The sequence below is a fragment of the Pseudorasbora parva genome, chromosome 5 (assembly GCF_024679245.1).
Source record: "Pseudorasbora parva isolate DD20220531a chromosome 5, ASM2467924v1, whole genome shotgun sequence".
Lineage (NCBI taxonomy): Eukaryota > Metazoa > Chordata > Actinopteri > Cypriniformes > Gobionidae > Pseudorasbora > Pseudorasbora parva.
In genome coordinates, this window is record NC_090176.1 from 9444002 (window position 1) to 9449523 (window position 5522).

Below are 5522 nucleotides of genomic sequence, written 5' to 3' on the forward strand. Positions count from 1 at the left end.
TGGTTTGATGACAGAGGAGTTCACACTGCATGACTGAACAAGAGGAAGAATCGCAGACAACTCTCTCTCTCTCCGGTGCGCAATCTACGTTTCCCAAACACACGTGCGATGTGCCGAGTAAACAACGCGAGATCACACGTGCATCAGACCGGAGTTCTCGCGCGACACTTTGAATTGTTATTTAAAATGATAAACTGCACAACGTTTGCTTCAAACTGTATGTGCGCTGATTTGTGGAGAAAAAGAAAAAAGATTATGGCGGAAGAAATTGTTGGAGAGACAGAGGGAGCCAGGATTGTGTTCTGCAAAGACAGTTTGAGGTAAATAAACAATTGTGTAATGTGCTGCTGCTGTGGCTGGATGTGCAAATGTTTGGGCTTTGTTTCTGTTTGATAGAATTGTAAATATATCTATTAAAATACTCGATATTCTGCTCTATAACTCCTCCCTGAATGTCCTGCTGCCCTGTATCTCACTCTTTCATTGGCTGTCGGTCATCGCCGATGTAATTTTCAGTCAGAACGCTGTTCACACAGCAGGAGTTTGAATCGCCAACAGGTCCAGATATTTAGCATGCCAAATATCTCACCGGCGTCGGCGACTCGTCGGCGATTCTCTCTGATCGCGTCTTTGATTATTCACACTGCGTGATTGTTACTCGCGTGTGTTGCACACACAGAAGAGGCGGTGTTTTCTGGTGGCACATATAGTTTTTTTTATTTCTGTCACACTGCAATATCTGCAAAATCAACAAAGAAGACAATAAACATTCAGCACATGTTGATATGGCTGGCAGTGTAACTTCTTCTTTATCATAAGTGAGATACTGTTCAATCAACTCAAATACACATTATGCTGGTATAACGTACATTACTCAGATACACAATATATCAAGAAATAATAACATTTGTATTCTACCAACTAGCTTACACTCATCTTTCAGTAGTTAAATGCTAATGCTCAATTACACAAACTGTCTACAAGCAATTTGCATTACTTATATTTAATTGTATGTGATTGTAAGCTCTGTTCTTTAAATAACATTAGGCCATATAACTCTGAATCAATGTCTACAAACTCTCTAAACAACAATATATTTGCCCACAATGACTGAATGTAATAAAACAAACAAATAAATGATCAAATGTTGCTGAACTATCTTTAAAAGACAACTCTGCGTTCGTTAAATTGTTAATTTGTGCTGAAATCACGATCTACCGCGCGGCCGAGTAGGGCGCATTCCAGCCGCGGCGATTTCTCGCACGGCATCCGCCCGCGCGGCCGTCTAGGCCGCATTCCAGCCGCGGGTGTGCCGATGCGGTTATTTTTGCCGATTAACAAAACGAAAACACCTAACAAACAAATAAACTAACATCTAACCATTAGAAAACAGTCGCGATGCCCCATCACTCATCTTACCTGCAAAATCAACAAAGAAGACAATAAACATTCAGCACATGTTGATATGGCTGGCAGTGTAACTTCTTCTTTATCATAAGTGAGATACCCTGCGGTCTCACCACTGCCCCCTAGCGTCACCCGCCAGTATATGCAGATATAAGTGATATAGACATCAGTATACTTAATAAATGATAACCAATATTAATAAAAATACATATATAAAACTATTTGAATTTATATAACCATTTAAATATATATATATAGAGATGACCTTATATAACCATATGACTACACCCTCCCCCACTAAAAAAAAAAATGTTTCTTGACATTTTACCACAACTTAAGAACAGTTGCTTCCAGGCTGACCCGTTCATTGCTACTAAACAAAAGTAAAGGTACGTTTTTTCAGTTGGCTTTAACTCTGTGCATTATATTAGTCATTCCCCTGCTTGCCATGGCTTGTTTTCTAGAAAAAAAAGGGGTCAGTCACTATTGCTACATTTTTTTTAACTATTGCACTTTTCCATTTATCTGATTATTCCTACCAGCAATGGTAGCATATGTAAACAGTTACATCTTAATTAGATGAGTCTTACCATGTAACCAAACTCCATATATCGGCCACTTATTCACCCAGTCTTGTTACCCTTTTTTCTGTTTACTTTACGGTCACAGTCTCAAGTCACAGGTATGTATTCTCTCTACTTCTATTTTTTTCTTCTGTAATATTTGAATGTCTTTTTAGTTTACTATTCTGTTGTTTATTACAGTCCACGGCCTCCACAGGTTATGACCACAGGCTTGCTGGAAGTTGATCTCCTTCAGAACAAGATTTCTCCGTACCACTGTCGGTTCTCCCAGTTCATTGTAAGTCAACATCTTTGGCTGATGTCTCTGTCTTTGTGGGTAAGTTGGTGGCTGTGGCACCTCCGGTTCACTCACAGAATCTCGATCATCATCCTCAGAAACACTGTCCTCCTGTGGAACATTCTCCTCTTCAGCACCAATGACGTCTGAATTCTCTTCTTCTCCAGAATCAGGTAGATATTCCGGTAAGTCCTCATTGATTATTGCTGGTTCAAATGGTTCTGCCTCAGGGTTCAGCGGGGTGGGCTTTTCATTTCGTTCAGAGCGGGGTGGGAATTTACAGCACAGTTCATACCCTTCATCATAATCACTGTCTGAGTCTGGGTTGGGTTGTTGTTCTGGCTCTTTCCTGCTTTTAGCGATGCGCTTTCTTTTCTGTGTTTGGCTTTCACTTGTGTCTGGCTTTTCCACAGGAAGACTGTCGCAGGGCAGCAGGAGGTTTCGGTGTACCACCCGACTCTGTCCTCCTTTCTCTGGTCTGATCTCATACACTGGACCATCAGGGCTTTTCCTACTTATCACAGTATACACACAATCTTCCCAGTGTGAGCGCAGTTTACCCGGCCCCCCTCTTTCGCTTAGGTTCCTGAGTAGGACTCTGTTGCCAGGCCAAAGCTCAACACCATGGACTTTCTTGTCGTAGTATTTTTTTCCTCTCAAGGCCTCTTTCTCAGCAGTCTTTGATGCAATTTCATAGGCTTCCTGTATCCGTGTTTGCCAGTTTGCCACATAATCCACATAACTCTGCTGTTTCTCTTTCGCCTGCAGGTTGAACATGAGATCGATGGGAAGCCGGGGTGAACGTCCGAATAGCAGGTAATACGGAGAGAATCCAGTCGCTTCAGAGCGGGTGCAGTTGTATGCATGGATCACTTTGGACAGCGAATTCTTCCAGTCAGCCTTTTTATTATCACTCAGTGTCCTGAGCATGGACAAGAGCGTCCTGTTGAACCTTTCAACTTGTCCGTTGCCCATTGGGTGATAGGGGGTTGTGTGAGACCCACGCACACCACAAACCTTCTGCAACTGATCCATCAGATGGTTTTCAAATTCTCTTCCCATGTCGTGATGGATTTTCTCAGGGAAGCCAAACTTGAGGGCAAAATCACCAAAGACATGTTGCACCACAGTTTTTGCTGACTTATTTCGTGTGGCGTAAGCCTGAGCAAACCGTGTGAAATGGTCCATCACAACAAGTATGTACTCGTAACCATTTTTGCACTTCTCAAGGTGAAGGAAGTCAATGGACACAAGTTGGAACGGGTATGTAGTTTGAATTGTAACCAATGGGGCTTTAGTAGTCTTATTAGGTTTTTTTCTTTTCAGGCACTCACATTCACGTGTCACGAAGTGCTCCACCTCTCTTTGCATATGGGGCCAATAGAATCTCTCACGTATTAAACTTAGAGTCCTCTCACTTCCGAGATGCCCCATCTCCTGATGCAACTCTCTGTAAACTGTTTGATGATGTTCTCTCGGTAGAATAAGTTGGTTTCTCTTTCCTGATTTTCTGTACAGGACTCCGTCATCGCTTAAGTGCAGTCGTGTCCACTGTTTCAACAGGAGTCTGGCATCCTGAGGTTCCTTTTTTAGGGTACTACCAAAAGGACGACTGTTATTCTTTTTGTACTCTCGGACACGGCTGATAACAGGGTCTCTCTCTTGAGATTGTTTGATCTGCTCCTGCGAAAGACACAGATTACTGGGCAGTGAGATTTCATCTTCCACCAGGTGTACAGCTTTTAAATCAATTCCACTTGTCCAAAGAGGAGCATCCCTGAACGGTAAAATCACACCCTGTACTGTAGCACTTATGACATCCTGATTGATCTCTTCTGTGCAGAGTTTCATGTACTGGTCAATGTCTAGCGGCATCCTCGACAAGCCATCTGCATCTGCATTGCATCTCCCTGGGCGATATTTAATGGTAAAATTAAAATCGGCCAGCTCTGCAACCCAACGATGCCCTGTTGCATTGAGTTTGGCTGTTTTCAAAATGTACGTTAGGGGATTATTGTCTGTGTACACTTCGAAGTGTGGAGCATGGAACAAATAATCCCTAAAGCGTTCACAAATGGCCCACTTGAGAGCAAGGAATTCTAGTTTTCCTGAATGCATGTGGTAGTTCTTCTCAGGTGGTGTGAGTGTCCTCGACCCATATGCAATCACTGACATCTTTCCTTTCTGTTTTTGATAAAGGACTGCCCCCAGACCATCCTGTGACGCATCACAATGGAGGACAAACGGTAGAGTCAGGTCAGGATAAGCAAGAATTGGTGGCTCTGTTAAGTGATCAAGCAGTGTGTTCAAGGCATCTTGATGTGTCTGTGCCCACGTTATAGGTGTGTTGGGGGATAGCTGCCCTCTGGACTTTGTACTCACTCTTTTTCTCTTTTTCTTAGGCTCGGCCGGTGATGTGCTTTGTGGTGGTGCAGCTATAAGCTGATAGAGAGATCTTGCCAAGCGAGAGAAATTGGGTATATATGTTCGATAGTAGGAAAGGAATCCCATAATTTTCCTCAGATCTCCTACTGTAGCTGGTTTCCTGAGCTTCAGGGCCTGTACTGGGGCTATTTCCGCTGGGTCCATGGAATATCCATCCTTAGACACCATACGGCCCAAGAAACGCACTTTCCTCTGGAACAGTTCACACTTGTGTGGGCTGAGTTTGACGCCATGTTTCTGGTATCTCTTGAGGACTGTGCGAACATGATTCACATGATCATCAAAAGAGGAACTATGAACAAGGTTATCGTCCAGGTAAGGCTGACAGATAACGTCTCGCAGATCCTCCAGACAAGCTTCCATGTTCCTCTGGAACTCGGCAGGAGCTGAGCTAAGGCCAAATGGTATCCTGTTCCACTGAAATAGTCCCCAGGGTGTTATAAAGGCTGTTAGGGGTCGGCTGTCTGCATCAAGGAATCCTTGGTGATAGGCCTTCCCTTGGTCCAAGACCGAAAACCAAGAACTGCCGCTCAGGGAGTCCAGCATATCCTGGATCCTGGGAATGGGGTGCCTGTCTGGTACAGACTTACGATTTAACTCACGATAGTCACAGCAAAGTCTCAGGCTCCCATCCTTTTTCCTCACACATACCACTGGCGAGGAGTAAGGAGATCTTGACTTGCTTATCCACCCTCGGTTCAGCAGATCTTGCAGGTAGTCTTTCACCTCTTGTAAAAGTGGCTTGGGCACAGAGATATAAGTCTTTTGAACTGGTGTTTTGTCATGGAGTGTGATACGCATGTTAAGTG